The following is a 23,330-nucleotide window of genomic DNA, read 5'->3' as shown; positions in this document are numbered from 1 at the left end:
CCACCCTTCCCTTCTTTCCAGGCTTAAATGCTCTCCTGATTTTCTCTGCTTCCGCCCCACCAGCAGCACAGGGGGTCAGAAAAGGGGGCTGGGGTCAGTTCATCACACGTCATCTCTGCTGTTCCTCCTCCTGAGGGAGAGAATTCCTCACACTCCTCCCTGCTCCAGGCTGGGCTCCTCTTTCCATGGGGCCGAAGGTCCTGCCAGCTCCAGCACGAGCTTCCCATAGGGACAGCCTTCCTCACCATGGTCTTCACCAGGGGCTGCAGGGGAATCTCTGCTCCTGGTGGTGCCTGAAGCACCTCCTCCCTCTCCTTCTGCGCTGACCTGGTTGTCTGCAGAGTTGTTTTTCTCCAATATTCTCAGTCCTCTCTCTGGCTGAAGTAGCTGGATTTTTTGTTTCCATTTGTAAATACCAGAGGGTCTCCCATCACGGCTGATGGGCTCGGCCTTGGTCCACCTTGGAGCCGGCTGGATTTGGCTCCGTGGGCTCTTCTCACTGAAGGCACCCCTGTAGCCCCACCCCCGCCCAAACCTGGCCACGCAAAGCCAGCACCGTTGTGTGTGTGCACAGTGGAGTTTCTAGTGAGCTGGGAAGTCTAATAAAGCTCCCTGAGCACTACATGAAGAAGGCATTAAGGCTGGACCACCACTTAAGCTGTCTTCAAAAGTGCAGAGCATTCTGCTCTGAGCCAGCAAAACCTTAAGCACAACTCAACCAAGGCTTCATGAGCACATCCTCAGAAGGACTGACTGCTCACCCACGTGTCTGTAAGTTCTCTCTTGGACCCGCTGAAACCGTCAGCACCCTGTACCGGAGTCCCGAGGGAACTGGGAGCAGCTTGGGTGTGCAGGGGAGGGCTGTTCTACCTAACCAGGAACAGCTGAGTGTTGTGGTTTGTATAAACTGTTTGCCATGTATGTGTGGCATGTGGCAGTAAATGAAACACTTACTTTAAAACTTATTGAAGTTCTTTCAGCAAAAAAATTAATGTGGGGTTGGCTTTTATGCGTTGTTTCAAATGAAGCAGAGATTTATACACCTTATTATCCTAATTTTTTTCCAGACACTGCCCTGAAAATCTCTCATATCTTATGGGAAATCAAATATCAGAGATCACTTTTAATTTCCCATCTATGGTACGAACAAAAAAATGAGGAAGTCTAATGAAGTGGCATGTAGTCAAATGTTCAGACTGTAGTCATCCGCAAAATGTTGAAAGCAATCTGAATGAAACTTTTCAGACAGCCAGACTAGGTTCCTCTTGCTCCTAAGCTTCTGAGAGATGCCAACAGACTTTAACGTTAACATTTGCAGTCCTGGGTGCCTGAGATTAGGCATCTTGTTCAGTAAGATGACATCTATGGGGGGAAAAACCTATGGTTTGAGTTTCTGGATGCAGAAATTCACTGCTCTCAGTAGGAGACCACGATAATACACCACACTGTGAAGAACAGCAGATGTAGCTTTACTGCTACATACAAGATTCTATCTGATATGGTGAATTTTTGGGGGGCTTTTTGTTTTTTTTTCAAAAGAGCTAATAGATGCACAATTTTAAAAATTGGGCATTTAGGTAAATAACGTTCCTAGGAGCTGCAGAAAACCCCATTTCCAAATCTTCTCACTCTAAAGTAATGAGAAAAAGAAGGGGTCTTAGAGTTTCTCATAGACAAGAGAAATCCTAAAGCAAAATAATTGGATTCTAAGCCATACCTTCTGCCAGGGTGGATTTCTGGGGGCAAAGGGAGGATGTGGGAGGAAGAGCTAAGGCAGCATTACCCTCTCTTCACTTTTTTCCCTCCTCCTGCTTTCCACCAGTGTGGGTGATGTTGTCACATGCTGAAGGAGGGGTTGAGTACCCTCCCTCCTTCATTTCAGCTCTACATAGCCCCTGCATATGTCATGGATAAACATACTGACTTCAATACTGTTATTTTATGCTAATAAAGATCTTCATCTGCTTTTAAAAATATGAAGTATTTTCAGAGATCTCTTTTTCTATTTCTTATTGCCTAGATTCTTTCTATCTTTGGTACAGCAATTACTTGCCACTGAAGTTTCTCTTTGCCTGTTCTATTTTCCCTGAAGGATGTCCTAATATTGCAATTAAAATATTTTTTTACCAAATAGTAGGTGTTCTATGAAATTGCACATTTTGTCTTGCAAGTTTAGCTTTGTGGACTTTCTTTTGCTTTCTGTAAAAATGTAGCAAAACATGGACTTTAATGTTCATAACTGGGAGAGCATATAGATTAATACAGTCCACCATACAGACAGCATGGTCCAACCCCTCTAATTTCAACTGGAAACAAAATATGATTTAAAAAATTGCTGTAGCACTGAATGATAGATCTGAATCATGAGTAGCTCTACTGTGAGTATTAAATAGCCCTATTACAAATCATCCCCAAATCTCTTCCTTCCTCAGATGCTCTTGAGCATCATTTCTGCAATGCCACTTGAAATGTGTGAGTCAAATACATTATTTATTTCAAAGTATGCCTTCCAGCCTTACTGAGCAATTCTGTAGTTTATTCTGTAACCCTTGTCCCTCTTCTTAGTATTTTGGATTCATATGAGTGTTCCTGCTGTAAATTGCTCAGAATAGTTTAGGTTCTGTTAAAATAGTAAATGCTCCTGGCCCTACCTGTGCAAATTGTCTTACTAAGGTCAGTAAATTTATCTGCTGGTACAGCTGAGGAAAATATTTTAGCAGTTTTTCCAGGGCAAAAATGGTGACTCAGTGGCAGTGTAACTTTTTATGGATTCCCATCAGCTGAAAAATGTGGCCACTTTGAGCTTTGAAAACAATAAACTATTTTTTTTTAAATAGAATATTTTGTTCTGATCTTTTCAGGGTAATACCTGTTGATTTTTTAACGTAGTGTTTTTTTTCATTTTAGAAGTCCTCATTCAATTCTGTCACAAAAATCCATTCCTTTTTAGCCTGCATAAACTGAAATCCCATTTCAATCAAAATTATACTCTGTAAGATTAAACAGAGCATTTTGTGTGATTCTGAGCCAGCATTTCTTACTTTCAGCTCACCAAAAATTTTGAAAATGTATTATTTTTGGTGAGCTCAGAGCATATATTTAAACTATTCACCAGAGCTGTGAGGAATAGAAAAATTAGATTGTCTCAGAGCTCAAATCTGATGCCAGATCCATGGCTGCAGTAAATCAGCGTAACTGTGCTGATGTGGGGTGAGCTGGGTGGTTTTATGCCAGGAAGGAATCCATCTCCATTTAAATATCTGGCTCAGTAGGAATGTGTAGATGGACTCTTCATATGCCTATGGCTTGGAGTTGAGATCTTGAGAGGAAAGACTTGCAAGACAGAAGTATTGTCTGACTTATCTGTAGCATTTATGTGTGGTGCCAGTGTTTCAGTACTAAGTGTTGGTGTACATTCTGTGTGCAGGGCCAGTATTACATGAATTCTCTTCCACACTCCTATTCACTAGGAATATTAGAAGTTGCATAACTTCCAAGTCTTTCTATGTGCTGTTGATTAGCATTCCACCAGGATCCCTAACCTATTGGAGTGTCTGTCACGATTGGTGGAAAAGAGTCTTTTATTTCCTTCTGAAATGATTTTGCTTTTTGTCAGTGGTGTCCATAGCAACCCATACTGGTAGTGATGACTCCCTGATTCTGTTGCAGGCTTTCCACAGCAGTGTCTTGCCAGGAACAACAGTTGACCTGGCATTGTGAGACTGCTAGGGGACACGAAGCCACACTGGTTCTCCTGAGGAATGGGAGGCGTCTTTCCACACGTGGCAGGTCATTTCTGGTAAATGGTGTGGCTGAGTTCTGGTCACACTGACATCTTCCCTTATTCTGAACACAGTGATGGGAATCTTACTCTGGAGGGTCTTTTGCCTGAAATGCCTTATATGAATGTGCCAGTGTACACATGTTTCTCTGCACATCTGTAACTATTTCCACAAGTATGAGTTTGCTGCTCCAAGCTGAAAGTTAGTTCTGGTAGCAAATAGTCTGTGGAAGAGATTGTCCAAGGGACAAGGAAAGCAGTTTGTCCCTTCATCTTCTCAGTCATCTCCCTGTTTTAACCTTTCTGTCTAAGTAAAAGACATCTCAAGAAATGAGTAATCTGCAATACAGACTATCTCTGCTGCAGACTTCAGATCAGAACCAACAATCTAATGTCAAATAAGAATGACTTCATTACATAGACTGAAGCTGGCAAGGAAGACAAAATGCTCTGTTGTGGTCCCTTGTGCCTTAACCTAACAAGTGGACTTAGTAAGAATTGGCTTTATATCACAATGTGCATAAAGCAGGGATGAGATCCAGTGACCTTTCTTCGTGCGAGCAATTCTTGCTCACATACGTAATCAATGGGATGGTTTGCTTAGGTAAAGTTTCTCTGCATGTGTAAAAGTGGAAAGGACCTGGACAAAATTCCACAGTTTTTCTTTCTCTGACTCATACTTGTCTCTGGATTTGTGTGTCTATTGGCACTGTCCAAGCCCCACATACATCTCTGCAGTTCTAGGTTGCATTTTGAGTGCCAAACAGACATCCTGCATTTCTCATGCACCCATCGAAGGATCTGCCTTTTAGAAGCAAGAAGTCTTGACCAAATGTCTGTTGTATGAAAGGAAAATGATTTGTACTGACTGCAATGCCCCTGCCATCTTCCTTTGTGCTGGTTGTGTGTCATTTCTAGTGTTCAGTGTCATTTTTTCCAGGAGAGCTTCACCCTGAAGTCCTGGAGTGAGGGTCCCACCTGAGCTGCGGCCAAGCACAATGAACGTTGTGTTAACAGATGGACAGGCCTGGAGTCAGTAGAGCGTGCCTGAGTGTGAGTGCTGAGAGCAGAACTCACAGGTGGGAATGGCCAAATGTCTGTCTGTACTGTGGTTAGGGGGACATACCATTGCTAATTCTGCTCTGGGCTGACTTAACTGAAAAAAGGAATTCTTCCCTCACCACATAAGGAGAGGTTTTGCCCTGTTGGAATTGCCTGGGTGGTGCAAAGGAAGGCGGGGTGTAGAGAGACATTCTAATTAAGTCTCTATCCCCTTTTGTTCATATCTTTTTAGGAAAGCCCCCATGGAATAGACCAAAATAAGCTCCTACCCCTAGCTGAATAAGTTGTCAGGGTGCAGAACTATATTCTGCAGACTTATGCATGTGTAAGGGGTGTGTAACATTTTTGTCTGAATGGAGCCCTATGTTCTCATAATTTATAGTAAGTAATCTTATTTGCAAAGCATGCCGTTACAGTTTTAAAAAACAGGTTAATTGACTTGCATAAAAATCAAACATGTCAAAGTTTTCCATCTCGACACAAACACCACATTGAGCAGCACATTGCTACAATAGCCATGATGCAGTCTGAGCTACCTATTGAGATATTTCATAAACCAAAATGGAATCTTAAAAAGTTTGTCAGTTTTGCATACCTCTGAGTTTCTGAATTTAGGAGTCCATTACTCGACTAATTATACAATGTTTTATTTTTTTCCTTGTGTAAATAAACAAACTTGTGTCTGAATTTTGGCAAGAGGCACTAGAAGCCAATTAGAAGGTGTTCCCAATGTATTACAGTATTACAAACAAGATGCCTTTTCTTAGAAAGGCGAACACACCATGTTTCTTTTAATGAGTGCGAAAATATACCAGTTGCTTAATCACTAGCAACTTATAAGCATAAGTGAGTCCTTTCTCAGGAATGAAAAACATAGCTTAGTTTCTTTACTAACAGATGACATTTTAATTTAAAGCTCCAGTTTTTGTCTGGAAAGGCTAAAGCATCTGAATTATTTGAGAGAGAAATAGCGGGTAGAGGGGAGGTATGAGAGAGCAGGCAGGATTTTCTTTGCGTAGACTTCACCCCGTGCTCCTTTGAGCGGTGAGGGGAATGTGTATCCCCTCAGGCTGTGTCTGCAGTGCCATCTGAGGTACTGTGCCATGTCTAGCATGAAACTGGATCCAAAACTAAAGCACCATGACTTACTTAAGAGTAAAATATTATTTCTGCATGTTTTAGGTCTGGGCTGGAGCAGCATCCCCAGCAGAGCGAGCCCAAGGAAAGATGGTGGCTCAGCTGCAGTTTCTTCCCATGGTCCTCTTCTTGGTGAAAAACAGGGATACAGCCTGGAGTTACTTTGAAAGGATAAAGCATCCTCCTGTGCAGCCCAGGCAAGTCACAATATGCTCGTTGTGAAGCAACAAAAATACTAAGCTGGATAAGAGGCTAGATAGAACAAGTAGCTCCATATAGAGACCCTTTATCCTTGTTTTCCTTGAAATGTTTGTCTAGAAACATAAAGGTCACTTGATTTATGACTTGTTCAACAAGCTCCAGATCAGATGGTGTTGCATTCAGAGCAGTGAATCTGTCAGCCTGGCATTGCACCACTGCCGCCAGTGGAGTGCTGCAAATTCCACACGACACATCCCCAGCTGCTCTCACTGGGGTTATGGCAGGAGCGTGGTGCTTGTCAGCAGATAGAAGTGTGGAAGGATCTGGACCATCACAATTTCTAATCCTTCTCATAAAAATAAAAGAAGCCTTGGGAAAGCTCTCCAGTATTACTTAAAAATAGAAGAAAGAGTGTTAGTGGTTTTAGATGGATTACATAAATTACTAGTTTATTAGAAAAAGGGATAATTTTAAAAAGAGAAAATTTCCCTCAAAGGGAACGTTTTAACTTCTTTGCGTTGCTTTATGGATCTTTTATTTTACATTTAAAAATAATTAAATCTTTCAAAGCAGAAATTTTCTCTTTCCCTTTTTTTTTTGTCAAATAATGCTGTCCCTCCTTCAGAGCTCCCCAGCTTCTTGTGAGCTATCCTCAGTGCTGCTCAGCCCTGAGGCATGAGCTGGAGCTCAGTGAGTTACTGTGCCCGGCTTTGGCCAGGGCCGGTGCAGGTACTCTTAATTCAAGGCAGGGTAATGCTGACTTAGCCAGAAAACCAAGTACAGAAGGTTTAATCCAAAGCCAGCTACTGCCCAGCTTTAGTTGTGCCAGGTACATGAGTTAGATTCCTAAGTTAGCAGTTTGTGTCCTGGGTTCCAGTGGAGCATTCAGAGAGGCAGAGCACAGTTCTCAGCCTATTTAGTGCCTTATTTGCTCTAAAGCATGGTCAGAATTTTCACACAGGCATTATAATAACAGCAAAAGCAGCTCAGGAGTCTGTGAAAGATAAGGAAGAAGAAGAGGAAGAAAATGTAGAAAATTCCCCCTTGTACTGTGACTTTTAATGGAAAGTCGGTCTTGTCAAAAAATTGGGTTATTTTTTCCTTTGGCTAATGCATCTCAAAATGTTCAAGTTCAGATTCTGAAAAAAATGTGAGGCTTTGATTGGGCAGAATTTTTTTTTTTAAAACCAGGAAAAAATCAGGTTTGCTTGTAAAAATTCTTTGGCTTTTAGTGCCCAAAAGCAGAGGAGAAGAACTTTGTTCAAAACTAAAACATTTCAGCTTTCTGTCACTGAATACCAAAAAGTTGTCATTGAATTTTTTGTGGTGAAAGTAATAGTTTCTAATCTAGTTCTGAGGTTTTCCAGGACATTTTGGGAATAGCAAGCTGTGCTCTGGATGGAGACAGAGAAGGCCAGTTCTCAGCTTTGTCAGAGGTTTCTGACAGTCTCTTTGGGTATGTCCACATGCCCTGATAGAGGTGACCCAGGGCTCTGCTGGAGTCAGTTATGTCTAGTTTGGTAGAAAATAGTCACTTAATGCTTTTCTGTCTCACTACTTCTGTAAAATGGGAATAATATCCTTGACTTCTTTTCTCTCCTTAGTGTTTTGGTGCTCTCTGATGGGGTCCGTGTCTCTTGGCAAATGAAGTCCTGTTTGTAGCTGCAGAGACGTGGCTGCTGAAGGCTCCTGGTAGTACTGCTAAGGAAACAATATATGTCTAAATACTCCCTTTTATTCAGATTTTTATAAGCATTTTGCTTTACTGGGAAAGATCCTCAACTATTTTAAATTTGGAAGGTGTCCACCAAAGTGACAGCAGCTCTACCAACTTACACCAGCTGAGGAGCTTGGCTCCAAAGTGTGCTTAGGGGGAAAAAAGTAAACTTGTGGTGTAGGAATCCTTTTGTTAATACAATTACCATATTTTGTGTTTACAGCATTTTTAAAAGTTCTGTTAAAAATAAATTCCTGAAGTCCTGGACAAATAAATACTGTACAGAAGAGTTCTCTGTAGCCACAAAGGTGCCAAAAATTATCAGTAATTCTCAGTCAGATGGAATGTACAGTTGGCCAGGGGATGGCAGGAAAAAGTCCTCACCAGTTCTGCCTCATATTCCCATACAATGAGAGATGCCAAGTTTTTCTGTTAGTGTCTGTGATGCAGTTGAAGATGGGAGTGCTTGTCATTACAGAGACCTTGTTTTGGTTAAATAACTAACGAAGGGCTCAGTTCAGTTGCATATTTTTCCATCACTAGGTGTTGATTTCACATGAGCTGCTTTATTTTGTTGATGAAATTTTACCCTCATTTCTTCTCCCTCTGCATTTAATTCAGCTTAGGTCAAAACATATACTATGCAAATGAACAACCACAAGTCCAGCCCACTAGTGATGTGGTTTTAAAGTCATGAATAAAAATAAAAATTATTTACAGGCTAGTCTGGGGCAATATATGCCTTGAAAACTGACATCCAGGATCCTGGCAGCTGCTGTATGTATTTATTTAGTCTTTTACACTGTCAGAATTTATAACTTGGGGGGGGGGGGGGGGGTATTGGATTTTTGGAAGTGACTGGTGGTTTTAAAGGCCTTTATTCTGAGTGACGAAATTCAGACAAATGAAACTGGCATGTGCTCCCTGCTGTCTGAAACACTGCTTTGTTTGAGCCCTGTGTAGTAAAGCTTCAAGCTCTTGAGGAGCCCCCAATCACTTGTCAGTGCTGTGTATCTTGGCCCCTGGGCACAGTGCGTGTAAGTGGATAATGGGCCAAGAGCTGTTTTTATTTAAAACTGGAATTCCTGCTTGATTCAACAGGAATTACACCTGTTCAGCCAAAGGCAAACTTTGGCCCAGGAATTGCATCTGAAAGATGCTGCTGCATTGGGGCACAGCCACCCCGAGCAATCACAGCCTCAGCACTGTCTTGTCTCAGAAATAGTGCATCAACACCAGGCACACCAAGATGAAATCACAAAGTAGTAAAAAAATGGGAAATCTGCTCAATCTGAGGTTCTCCAGTCAGTTTGACTGGATCCAGCCCTAATAAATACACTCCCTAAACGTTCCAGCATTAGATCTCTGTGATGGCATCGTTCTGCGCCAACAGAAAAGTTAGAAACGCTTTACTGCTTAGAAAAAACATCTGCTGAAAAGTTTAGTAGCTTAATTGCAAAGTGTGTAGAAATGTTTAATAGCCAGAAGAGTAGAGCTGTAGGAGTGACTGTGCCTGCATAGCACTTGCATCTTTTCAATTAGCCCTGAAGGTAGATGTCTGAGAACAGAAAAATTAAGAGACTGAAAAGATTCACCATCAATGCTGTGATTAAGCCCCATTTATATTCAATTTCTCAGTGTTTTCCAGATCCCAAAAACATAAAGGCAAAGTCTTAACTATTTAAGGACTGATGCAGCTCCAGATTAAATTAATATCTACGTTATAGCAGCTACTACTGTGACTGTCAAAAATTAGTTTTACCCCAGAGAGAAGGTACAAAGGAAACAATGGAAGGTCTTCTGCGTGAAACCCTGAAATCAGATCCTAACAGGCACACAGAGCTGTGCAGATGTAACACAATCTAACCTTTTCATGTTTAGACTAAAGCACTTTCATTTAACATTACACTTAACGGAACAGCTTTAAACCAGCCACAAAGAAGTGACCTGGCATGTTTTGACTATAATAAGCACTGATTCCATGCCTATAAATTTTATAGTTGAATCAGTTATACTCTTTCTTTATAGGATTAAGGAAAATGTTCCATTTCAAATGGAATTTTTCTTTTTTATTCTCATGACAGAGAGGAATTGAAGAGAGAAAAAAGAAAAATGAGTGAGCAATGCTAAAATTATTAAGAAAATGCCTAGAGTATTTTGTACTAGAATAAAACCTGTCTAGATAGAATATCTCAGCCTGTGGAAAGATCCACAAGCACTGAAAATATTTCTTATTTCCCATAAAATGAGAAAATCACCAGCTGTGGTCTATCAGTTCCCAGAGCAGTTAGGAGCTGACACTCAGATCCCACTGCAGATGGGCCTGTGCCATCAGACGCGGCACTGACGGGAAGGGACATGGTTTGCCATCAGAAATAGGATCCTGGGCTTTGGGGAGAGCTCAGTTAAATTTTCGTCTCTGCCACAAGCTTCCTTGGGCAACTCTTCTTTCATCTGAAATGGTCAGGCCTCGTACTGTGTTTTCATAAAGTGCCCAGTCAAATGGGAATTTGAGTCTTTGGTGGGACTGAACACAGAGCCTATTGATCACTAACTGATACAATTAAATTATTTCCGTGGAATGCAGTGTTCTAAATAGTCGTGGCGTGTTGAGTGGTAAAGTTGCAAAATCAAGTAGTAGGGAAAAGCTCTGAAAATCTTGGGCTGAAGTTGAATGGAGGTTTTGAAATTCCTGATCATGTTACTATAATAAAGCAGGCATAATTCTAGACGTTTGCAGAGGATTCACTAAGATACCAAAGCCTGTTGTTAGTCAGAGGTTACAGAGCAAGGAAAGGCCAGAATAGAAGCTCTTCCCATTGAACCACATCGCACTCTGAAGTGAAAATATCCACTTCACCATGCTGAAGAGAGATTATGAAGCTGCTTGTGACAGATATCAACAAGACAAACCAGAACTCTTCAGACTCTCCAAAACTCAGACAAATTTGTGTACTGCAATAGTCTTTATTTACAAGTACTCTGAGTGAGGTGCCAGTCCAGAAGTGCTGAAGATTACATCATATGTAAGGATTGAAATCATATCCTTCATTTATTAAAAAGCAACTAGGACACAATTTATACCCAAAAGTTTGGGGTACATGTTACAATATGTGTTCCTATGTATTCATGCAAAACTTTGCTGAAAGCCAGTAAAATCTAATGTGTGACCCAAACAGAACCAGCACAGTGAGCTGTAAATTTTCTGGGTAAATCCTGGTCTGGGTACACACCTCAGAAAAGCTGTACCAAGAGCATAGAAACCCTTTGGCTTTGCCCTGTAGGATGCAATGCAGTGCAATATTTTCACAGTAAAAACAGGAGTTGCACAGACCCTGCTGTCAGTCCCTGCATTGCAAAGCAGTGCCAGGTCAGAGGACAGCAAAGCATCCTGGCCCAGAGCAGCTGTTCCACCATGGGAAGGATCCTCTGGATCAACGGTGATCACACAGGAGGAGAGAAAAGGAGCCTCTGGCTGCTCCTTTGCACTTCCTGAAGGTCAAGGCCTGGGGCAAACACACTCATTTTAAGTGATGAAATGCAGATCAAGGTGCACTAGTTTATGATGTTTGATTTTATAGCTCTAAATTACACCTTTTTTCCCATCACAATTACTCTAAGTACCTGACAAAACAGTGCCCAAGCAAATTTCCATAAAATGGGGCGGGGGAGGGTAAGCAGCTTCTTTTGAAGGATACACCAGGAGTTCTACATCAGAAACAGTAAAATATCCTGGAGGCTTCTACAAACACTGCTAATGCCTTTTCAGTCATTTGGACTGTGATTTAAGGTAGATGAGGTTTTTTAAAATCTTCTGGACTAAAAATCTGCAAGAAACATACCAATCTCTCTTTGCTTCCTTTCTTGGAGACAGTATAGTGCAGGCATTATTGTAAAATAGCAGATACTCCGTTTAGTCAGTCCATTTTTGTAAATGTATAACCTTTAAGACCTGTCGATGCAACCAGCGTGTATTTTAGGATGCCCTTCAAAGATTTCCTGTACTCAGGTAGGTAGTTCTGAGCAGGTGAGGATAGATTCTTTTTGTAAACAGTTTTATTTCACCCATGAATAGCCTGCCCTGATTTGCCATCATTAGTAGCCTGATATGGGGAGTAATAATGTAACATTTCCCTGATTATTTGGGGGGTTATTTTTAGAATAGTAGCATTTATATAACAGTCTTGGTAGAGATTTAGGGTACAAAAAACCCCTAACCCAGGCTACAGCTATTAACCTCATGTGTTGTGTTTATAAAAAGCCACTTTAATACAGTGCTGTATAAAGTATGTATAAAAAGAAAAATCCATTACAACCAAGGGGATTTTCAATGAAGTATTAGCCTGGTAAGAGGGTTAACAAGGTTGGTGCTTTGCTTCCCTTCCCTTCGGGTTTTTTTTTTTTTTAAATCAAGGCACAACTTAGTGTAAGGAGTTAATGTGCAACTTCGGTGCCACAGATTAAATTGTGCAGGCAAAAGTACTGCAGGGGTTTTGTAAAGACATATATTCAGTACATTGATACATATAAATAAGATTATACCCTTTCCCCTGTATTTGCATTAGCCAAGACAAGTATTAGACATCATAATACAGAATGGTTATTCAGAGTTCACTAATTATCGCTTCGTATCTTTAAATGAGATTATAATATGGCCAGCTCTGGATCCTGGTACAGCCTGACTGAATTATGCTGTGACACTTGGAGGCAGCAGAAAAACAGCCTGGGAAAAAAAACTTCACAAAATACTTCATATCAAGTTGGTAAATGTGTGTGTGTGTGTGTGTGTGTGTGTGTGTGTGTGTGTGTGTGTGTGTGTGTATGCGTGCGTGAGTGCAGGGCAGGAGAGAAAATGGACCTTCACCTCACGTTACAAAAGGCTGTTCCAGAGCAGGGATTCCTGGTGCTCCAGCTGGCTCTGCAGGTGCTGAGGGGAAGTCTCAGCAGGCTGCACTAAACCTGTGGTGACCATCAAGGGTGGCTGCCTCACAAACACTCCCACGCTGCTCCCATAACAAGGAGCTTTCAAGGACTATCCCAGAGATTCCTGATCCAGCTGAAGATGCAGCTGTACAGTTGTTGTATTGGCTCTGGGCTCAGTAGACCTTTCCCAGTTCTGGCCTTCAAATGTTTGGAAAAGAGGATGCAGGCTGGGTGAAATTTTATTTTGTATGGGACTTTCATGGCACTGATACCTACATTCCATCCTTTTTTTTTGGAAGCCTGCTGAGTCACTGCTGTTCTCCCCCTTTTCTGCCTCTTACAGTTTTTTAACACAGTCACATCCCTGGCTCTTGAGATGGCAAAGGGAGCAGGTGGCTGAGTTTTCCTTCCGTTCCCTATTGAGCTACAGCCTAGAATGCTTAACGTCATGCGTAAATCACAAATAACAGCACAGAATTCCCAGTAACTGCAATAAGATAGGGAAGAAGAGAATGAGGCTCTGCATGCTCCCTATTGGAAGTTGCTCTACAGTGTAGCTCCGGGCTACTGCTGCTGCTAAACACACTTCACCCCTGGACTGGCTGCATTTCCGTGATGAATGAAGCCACCCTGTGTCCAACATGTGTGTTTTGTTGTAATTCTGCAGAGCTCTTTGGAATCTTCTAGGATGAAAGGCACTATATAAGTGTGAGATTGTTGTTTTTATTTGAATTGGGAAATAGCCTTTCTGAAAATAGTAACTTGTAGATTAAACGCCAAAGCAGGATGAGGCAATACTGCTTTGTACACAGAGAGGATTATTAGAAATATTTCTTTAGAATGATACCCAGAATGTGAATTACTCAACTTGCCAGGTTACTTATGAAACAGAAAAAGTTACAGAAGTGCTTATGTAACATTGTTTTTCAGAAAAAATAAGTAGTGATTTTTCTCAGCAGTTCCATCTGGTAAATGGACTAACATCCCTTCACTCCTTTCCCTCCCAGGACTCCTGCAAGGGGACACACACAAAAGCAGATCTATGCGTACAAAGAGCAATCTCAAATGGTTTAAGTAGGCAATCAGATACAAGAACAAGCTTGGTCTATTTGATGGGTGAGAAAGGTCAGTTTGTTTTTAGCATCTCTGCATATAAATCATCTATGAAAAAGTTTATTTTGCAAACGCCTTGAGCAGTACAAACAAGCAATACAAAGTTCAGTGATTTGGGGGTGGGCAGCAAGTTGGCCAAAAAGGTCTCTTGACATGCTTCATCCTTGTCACAGCAGCACTCCGTTACAGCACTCTGACACAATCCCAAATTATTCCCTTCCTGCCAGCAGTGATCTGCAGAGGGTTGGCATCAATGCAGAGTGACTTTTGCAGAGCTCACCTCTGCTGAGTGCAGCAGTATTTATAGATTAACAACTGCTCCCTCTGCTTTTGGAAAGACTGGCAGGAATGCTTAATATTTGGGGCTGAATTCTTCTAGAAATGTAATTATCATTTAGCACAGAAGTTGAAAAAGGCTTAGTCAACGCAGAGTATTCCCTTCTAGGCAAATATATGGGAGGTCTCCAGTGATACAAAGTTATGTTGTGCTATTGTTTTATCTGCTAACAGCATGCGCAATTTTGGGTACTGAGCTGAGGAGATCTCATTCAGAGGGTGTATAATGCACCCCTTCAAGACAATGCTTCTTGATGCTTATTTTTTTATTGTATTTTAAAATTTACTACAGAACAACAACAACAAGAAAGAAACCCTCCTCCGTGGCTCCCCAGTAAAGCACTGAGTGGGTGTTTATGTCACTCCTTTAATGGGCATTTCTATTTTATGCCGTATTTTTAAAATGCATTTACAGATTTCTTTCTAATTAAATTTTATGGATGAATGTAGGAACCCAGAGTGCTGAGAATATTTCTCTGCCTGTTTTGAAGGGTTTTTACCCCCTTGAACAACACTGTTTTGACCTCCAACCTTGGAAAAAATTGCCAACAATCAGACAAGAACTAGAAAATACAATGGTGTGAATTAGGTGATAGACTATTATGTAAGATTGTCACAGGGTGAAAAATTTAGAGGTTTTGGGCTTCTCTTTGTAGTAAAGAGATAAGAGCAAAAAACATCAAAATGGAGGATTGTTGTTGTTCTCCAAACCTTCTTCTTCTTCTACTACTACTCCATATTCTGCAGTAAAAGTAATGTGGGGTGATCGGACAAAAAATTCCGCAGTTCCTGGCCATGTTACTGAATAATTGGTAGGAAAGTGAAAATAATATACGTTTTTAGTAACCATTGGTTAAATTATCTTTAAAAGGCTGTGTAAATCTTGATAATTAGGCTTTCTCCTGCATTCTCTGCTCTGTGTTATGCCTGGGTCACGCTAGTGACACTGTTTCTCTGATAAGACTTAATAAACAGCTATCTAGCAGCAGCAGTGAAGGCTGAAAGTCTCCGTTTGTCTCTCGAACTAACTCCTGGGAAGGACTTTAAAAACTCTCTCCCATCAGGAGAGATTTGATTTACGGCACAGATCTGTGTCAGATGAATTTACTGCTCATGAAAGCGAATGATTAATAATAGTGGCTCAGGTCAGACATAGTGGGGTAGGCATTGTGCAAACTTCCCTTCATGGCTCTGCCAGAGCATCTTGGTCTGGACCACTTTTACCCTGGAGAGTGGGGCTGGCCAGTTGTGTGATAGTTGGGGTACATGGCATGGCTTTTTCATCACATGCCACCAAGGAAGAATTTTCCTCTGGAGTATCAGTGGCTGGCATGGTCCTGTAGTTTCTGCCACTGACATCCATGGTGCTGACACTGGTAACAACAGGAGAACCCAACTAGGAGCTTTGTGCTTGACTCCCATGGAAGCACAGAGGAGACAACATTCCTGTCCCTTGGAGAGGGGCTGAAACTTCAGGACCTGAATAATTTCAAGGATGTAAATACTTACTGTCTTTAAGAGGAGAGCCATCTTCTTGAAGTCAAGCACATGCTGAAGTAATTTCTTTCCTGTGAAGGTCTAAAACCAGCAGAAACAGTAAGACGGGAGGTAAGAAAGACAAAGGTTGAGATAAAGGCCTAACAAACTAGAAATCAGCATATCACTAATCTGTCTATATTAAGGCATGATTTAGGCAGTTAATAAACAAGATTCCCTGTTAGTCCTTACCCACTATTCCTTGCAAATCCCATATTTTTTGTGCGTTCCGAGGAACTCAAGCAAGTACTAGGCATCTATGGCAACATGACCTGAAGTAACTGTAGGAATAGCTCCATTTCCAAAAGCTTGTAATGCCCAGTGGGTTTCCCAGAAAATCCTTCCCAGTCCTAAAATGCACATAGATTTTCATGGCTATAATACAATTCTTTCACAACTCTTCACAAATCTTGTTGATACTGAAAATGTGAAGTTATACCAGCTCTGAAAGGTACAGGTCTGAGCTTTACTCAGCAGGATTTTTGAGAACATAGTCTTGAGCATCACTTCTTCTTTGATACTTGCTGTCTCACAGAAGCCCTTTTATTCCTCCGGAAAGGAATCTTACCTTTACAATGATTGTCACAATAGAGCACTTCTAGAAAGCAGAATTCCCTGTGACAGCTGTTCCAGTCTTTCTTCTCCTATTTTTAGACATCATCCCTCAGCTGATACAATCTCAAGTAGCACTGTTAGTTAAATGTACATTTCCAGTAGCAAGAGTTTAGTCCAATGCTTTAAACATTTCTTTCAAATACACTTTAACTCTGACAGTCTTTATCATATTCTCTTTACATGCCTGTTACATTTTTATAGAATAGGCCCTGTCTTCACCACATTCCATTAACAGTGTTCCCAGCCCACTTAATACTTAGCATTTATAAAGACTTGGCTTTGGGATTTGCATGAAGACATTAGAATAATAATTGTCAAGTTTTATACTTAAAAATATCTCTCTCACTACTGTGGTTATGCAGTTTGGACACTTTTCTTAGGACAAGAAGGCAAATAGAGGCCAATAAATATTTACAAACTGTCATAAGAGTTTGTTTTCTAAAAAAACCATTATAATTCTGAGTCTGCTAAATAATTTCTTCAAACACTTTGTAATGTTGTAATAGATATGAATTACCATCAGGAGGCAAGAAGGGCTCTGGACAGAATGAAATGATGCTACAGTTATATGAAGAGTAATTAACTGCAGTGTGTAAATAATGCCTGTGCTGCTTGACCAGAATTAGCCAAGCCTCACACAACTCATCTGATAATGCTATTTGTGGTTTTAATTTTTCTCCCAGAGAGAGTTCTGGCAGTCCAGAAGAGTCTAATGAAAAGTCTAATGTAAGACTAATGAGAGTCAGCAGAGATTTAAAGTAATGCTGGTTAATTCTGTGTGGTGAGACCAGGAATGGTTGCTGAGAAGTTTTTAGAAAACAGCAGTTGATCCAGTAACATTGGAATAATTGATAGGTATTCCCTGGACACCAGAATCAATGCTGGTACAGCTGGAGGTTGCTCATGGAATCAGCTTCTGCAGGGTGATGATGGAATTTGAAGTATGGACTGCACCGACACTCCTAAAACTGAACAGAGGCTCTTGGATTGAAAGACTCCATTGGACCCCTGGTACACTCTGGGATGTGCTTCCTGCATTATTTTCAGCACAGATTTTAGGCTATATCATAGGGAAGTGGCTACTTAGATGTGGAGAATACAGCAATGTCTTCCTGACCACAAACAGTTAATGTTAGGCCAAGTAGGTATCTACAGTAAGTAGCAAAGTGGCTACCATAAGTGCGTATTTTATAAATAAATAAATGTGTGTACATTGCACCACATTTTCTTTCCCTTTTCAAAAATTTAGCCTTCTAAACCCAGGATACCAAACAGGATTTTTATTTCTAGGATCTTATATAAATGACTTTCATATAGTGCTTGAAATAATCTATCTCATGATGATGAAACTTTATTACACATTATCTTTAATTTATTCACACCATGTTCTGCAAGGCTGTCATTATGGAAATTGCTTATGAAGAATGTTCCAGTAAGCAAATTAAATGCCAGTTGAATATATTATGTAAAAGTATGATTAAGTAAAAAAAAAAAAAAAAGCTTTATTGATCATATAATGGGTTTTTTCCTGGTTAAAATCATGCTGTCTGCACTGAATTGTAGGTACACTTGTTGCAGCGCTCCATAAAGAACTTTCCATCGCTCCTCCTCCTGGCTTTCACTCCAATCTAAAACCTGGTAAACAAAGAAGGATCTTCACAAAAGAATTTAACACTTGCTCCTTGGGAAAGTGTAAGGAGTGACCATCAGATTGGACTTTGCAGAGAAAATATTTACCTGCATTGATGTCTCAGTAACTGTGAAGAGCATTTTCCAATGAATAGTCAATGTTTGGCTTAAACTCAAGTGGCCCAACATCTAATTCAAGCCAGCAGGTTTTGTTGACCCACAGACCTAATTATTTACACTCTCCAGGTATTGTGACCTTTAAGAAGAACATTTCAGATTAAAGTAAATGGATTTATGCCAATTTACGCCAGCTGTGGAACCAGTCCTTAGTTTTACACCCTGTTCTTAAACATTCTGAGTCAGAACCAAAGTACAAGGGTTTGTGGAATTTAAGTAATTTCTGGATGTGCTTCTGGATCCATATCCAAGAGATCCTTGTTTTATCCTTCCATCATTATGAGCTCCAGAAGATGTGTTCAATAAGATAATTCATGCATCAGAAGGGAGTCATTGCTGTTTCAGTAACTCCTGTCTACGTACAGCATTTTTTGTCAAGGCCCAGTCTGCCGCTGGTTAACACCAGGGAAAATCAGGAGCAGTGTCACCCACCTGGCTACAAAAAAATGAGAATCTTTGCTGAAGACCACACCTAAGGAAGAAAGAGGAGGGAGTAAGGAATACAGCAGCACAGAGCAAGTAAACTCTAAAGCCAGAAACAGCACTTATGTTTTCCAGCATTCTCTTAGTGCCCTGTCCACTGGACTACACAGATGTAATTCAGAGGCTGAATTCAGTTGTAAACTAAATCAATAGAAACTCAGCTTAGGAGAGATAGCCAGAATATCAGGAGCAAAACTTTGTTGTTGGAATTTGAAGGGCTCTTTCACCAAGTTCACAGAGCACTTCTGGAGTCCTTTGCATGTAGAGCACTTAACTTTGAAGTTAACTGGCTCCAGCCTCTAGATACAAACAGACAATTCCTCTTTATCCTGAGCAATTGTGCACCTACAGAGAAAAACTCTAGACAAATACATGGCTATTAGTGCAAAGAACTGCAGCTGTCCAACACACAGCAACTGGAAGTATTAGAGAGTTGTGATAACTTTGTTGGTGACTTTGTTGCTGAACTTCACCAGATTCTGGTCAGGAGAATTTAATCCATCTTCTTACGAGTAATTGCAGTGGGGCAGATGAGAGCATTCCAAATGCTTATTTTAAAATTAATTTCGAGAGTTCAAGTCTTAATTTTGCCCAAGCATTGCTGTGATAAGGATCTCTAGCTACACTTAAGTGTGTTTTTAGCCCATAGAAAGGGGCACACAACAGAGTGAGCTACAGTCAGTGGAAAGATTTCAGGAAAGATTTCCTGACACAGTGTGTGACACTGGTGCTTTGGAAAATATCAGTGACAAGCACTAACTGCAACTGTCCTATTATTTTTCCATGGAAAAACACCAGTTTATCAAAGCAGATTTTGAATTTCAATTCAACATTCTGATATTTAGGAAGAAATTTGGATCAAAATCAGAGAAAAAGAAAGAGTGAAAGGAACTGTTATGTCCACCCTTTTCAAAATAGAGAGGAAGGTGGTAACTGGGACAGTTACTTGGAACATGGCTTGACTGGCTTCTAGTCCCTCTGATTCAGAGATTTAAAGCTTATACAGCAGCTGTACACTAATTATTACTCTGGAATTGTTACCTCTTCAGCTTCTTCTCTGATTTTTGGGCATGAGAATTCAGATGGAGTTATTTTTGTTCTTCAGGAAAGGCTTGAGAGTGCTATTATTTAGCAATTCCTACAAAGTACAGTTCTTATTTCCTAACCTGGATTTCTGTCTGAAGCTCTCATATAGCTGTCAAGAAGGGTTTCTGCACTCTTCCATCCCAGTTTCAGCTTTGAGTATGTGTAAGGCCAAGGAGCCCTACTTGTATGAACTGAGATTTCTTAGCAAACACAGATGTTACACTGTACAGGAAAGACTAGACTATATATAAACGTTCTTATTCTTTCAAAGTCTTATTTTATCTGTTGGCTTTAAACTCACAACCATGTGTATGAGGAATTGGGTGTGCCAATCCCATTAACAATAATGGGAGCAGAGAGCTTAATTCTCTACAGACTATGCTGAAAATGTGCCCCCTAAAGAATACTCTGTGTGTAATTGATTCATGCTATTTGTTTGAACTTGCCAAATGGATTTCTTGAATATTTGTAGCTAGTTTTGAAAGCACTCCCATCCTCAGCCAGACACACAGGTTATTAAAGGATTTGATTTGACATTTAACAATTTTGTATATTAATATTCCCCACTTTTTCCTAGATCGACATAATCCTCATAAGTCCCAGCATCAACAGTCATTACACTAAAAGAACAAGATGTTGCTGCTGTCGCTGCATTGTAGTATTGAATTTTGTAGGAGCTTGGCTAATTTGGACAGATTTATATTCTGCCATTTCCTGAACTGTGAGCAGGACCTTGGAGGTTCAGCTCTTTGAAAACATTCACATAAACAATCTTACTTCATTACTTTGAAAGAAATAGATTCAGTGGCATCTGCTAAAGTGGTGATATTCTGTGACATAGAAAAATGTCTTTTTGCTCTCAGTCCTGGCTAAATAAGACTAAACTCTGGGTACTAAGAGACTGGTACCTGATGGAGATCTGATCTCAGATCTAGTGAGGATTCCTGTCATTTTGAGCTACTCTGGATTTCAGCTGTTTCAGGAGAGAATGACAGCCAGAAACTTACTTTCAATTGATGTAATGATTGATAGTTCTTCCTATAGCCAATGTGAGCTACAAACCAAAGGATTCAATGGGTTTTTTTACCCAACTTTTTCTAGGTCTATTTCTATGATAGGCCTTCATTCTATCTGGCAACACTAAAGTGCTTTTCCTGTCATCTCATTCCATGATCTCAAGCTATAAACTGCATTTTGCCGTCCTGCCTCTGACTGGGTATTGCATCACTCAACAAATAATTCCATTGCCATGAATTGGGCTACTCAGAAAATTTACCCTTCAGCTTCATATCTGGGTGTGATGGGATGAAGAGGATTCACTCGTCAAGTGACTTCCTTATTCCAGTAGGTAGAGTGAGGAAGGAATGCTGGCTCTATTTTAAGAGTCAGTAGCCAAAACAGCAAGGTCAGCATAGCAGGAAGATGTTGTAATTTGCTGCTGGTGTAAATCAGCAGTAACTTTCTACCCCCGGGAGAAAGTAATGACTGTAGTGACTCAGAGGTGTGTCTGTGTGTCTGGGGTGAACACCCTGGGTTTTATCTTCAAGACAGCATGATTAACACTCAACCCCTTGTTGGAGGCTGTGCCTAAAGGTACAATATTCCCTACATGATGAACATGGATCTGAGCTGGGATTGGTGCTGGATTGAGTAACGTGAATGGTGATCCCAGAGTCTGGATGGTGAATGTGAGTAGTACATGACAGCCTTTAGCAGAGGACACTTTTGAGAAACAAGGATTCCTGAAACTTTCGGTGGAAGATGCTTAATTCATTTTTTTTTTCTAAAGCCCTTGTCAGCCATGCTTCAAACCCAGGCTAAGGAGTTTGGTTAGGTTAATTTAGGTACAGCTGAGTGCCAGTTATAGCAGAAACCCGCAATGAGTGAATGAAGAACTATGTTTAGTGCCATCCATTTAGCAGCAGAGGTTTATTCCCATGTATCAGCCTAATGTTGACACTGTAGTATTTTCCAGGCCTGACTCCATCTCTCAAGGTTCCATCTATGGCAAATGGGAGACAACAGCTCTCAGTCTAGAGAAAGGCCTGTCTGACAACCCCTTCCCTTGGTCCTACTGCTCCATACACCACACTGAGCACCTCAGGAAATCTTTCTGACCCCTTTTGCATTTAGGTGTTAGTTCTGGATTGAGACATTGGGACCTTCTAAAGTTTATTCATCATATAAACCAGCAGTAACTAAAAATATACCTCTTATTTTATATACCTCTTCTTTTTTTCTGTTTTTAATATGCTATCCCACTCTTCAAATTTCTGTTGTGATTCATGGAAAAACCTTAAGTCTATTATTCACATATTTTAAAAATCATCATTGTTATGACCTTTATTTCCTAATGTGCTGACAGAAGTTGTGGTCTTGGTTGTATTTTGTAGTTTCCCCCTAGTAAAACATCTTGAGAGAAGTTGAGGTTGATGTTGTTATGCAAAAGAGGACTCTCACATTTAGGATGACGAGGTGTAGCTTATTTGCTGGGCTCAGCAGGACTGAAAGGCTGCATTAGCAGCATAGGTGTTGGCTTTTCTAAGCCTGCACAGGACACACAAGCCAAGTCTCAGTAGCATCACCTTAACCTCTTCTGCTTTCAAAGCAAATTAATTAAGTAGCAGAGAGAAATGAGGTGAGAGCTTAAAGTCTTCTCTAGCTGTTCAGCAATGTGTTCTACTTTGGTCAACAACACATTGTACTTTTAACAAAACAGAGATTTTTTTTTTTTTAGTAAAAATACTGTGGTCTTTCTCATAGTGTTGGCTGCTTGCTGTTAGTGTTGGAACCTCATGGATCCCTAAAAGAATGAGAGTGGCAATCTGGCCACTGACTGTGAGCCCTGCGGGCATTGACTTGCCCATGGTGGAGGGGCTGACATGGTGCAGCGCCTCCAGCCTTCACCTTAATGGCGCAGTTTCCTAATCCATTTTCTGCCCTCAGCAGCTACAGCTCAGCATAAAAGTTACATTACGAACTTCAGGAGAAATCCAGAGAATGGCTCCAGTGTTGTGTTTAGGTAGGTCCCTGCCCCTGTTTCTGTCAGCTGCTGCTGGCTCAGTCAGTGCTGTGGAGAAAAAGGATTTCCCCTGAAAGCTGCTTCTCCTGAGGCCAAAGCATGCTTGTGACACTGCTGGACTGTAAAAGACTGATACATAGCAAATAGTATTTGTGCATTACTGAGAAGATCATTTGGGGGTTCCTGTACTATAAGTGTTGAAGAGACAGAACTTCTGGGGAGGTGACGTTCCATGATCTTGTCATATTCCACTCCACCCTCTCCAGGTTAAGATGCAGAATTGCAGTCTGGAACGAAATTATTTCCCCTCCACGGTCTTAAACCTTTCCCCTGGGCTTGCATATTTGACTTATAAAAATCTTGAATTAGGCAGGAAAAGACAAAACTCTGAAACAAGGGAGCCTGTAGCTTGTCTTTATTTGAGCTGAGCTTATTTACTCTGTTAACAGCCAGTCTTTGGCAGCAGCACTAAAGACCTGTCCCAGCTCCTGGGAGAACAGAAATTCACCCAC

At 40.8% G+C, this 23,330-nt stretch overlaps 1 long non-coding RNA gene across 1 annotated transcript; it reads left to right on the top strand.

Moving 5' to 3' along the window:
* The first annotated feature begins 582 nt into the window (after positions 1–582).
* Positions 583–6,171, top strand: LOC138119938 (uncharacterized). Its single transcript, XR_011155681.1, has 3 exons — positions 583–771; positions 4,722–4,860; positions 6,026–6,171. It is a non-coding gene; the product is annotated as an uncharacterized lncRNA (long non-coding RNA).
* The last annotated feature ends 17,159 nt before the right edge of the window (positions 6,172–23,330 follow it).

This window comes from Aphelocoma coerulescens, chromosome 18, assembly GCF_041296385.1.
Source record: "Aphelocoma coerulescens isolate FSJ_1873_10779 chromosome 18, UR_Acoe_1.0, whole genome shotgun sequence".
In the NCBI taxonomy this organism is placed as follows: domain Eukaryota; kingdom Metazoa; phylum Chordata; class Aves; order Passeriformes; family Corvidae; genus Aphelocoma; species Aphelocoma coerulescens.
This window is presented reverse-complemented; position numbering and strand designations above follow the sequence as displayed.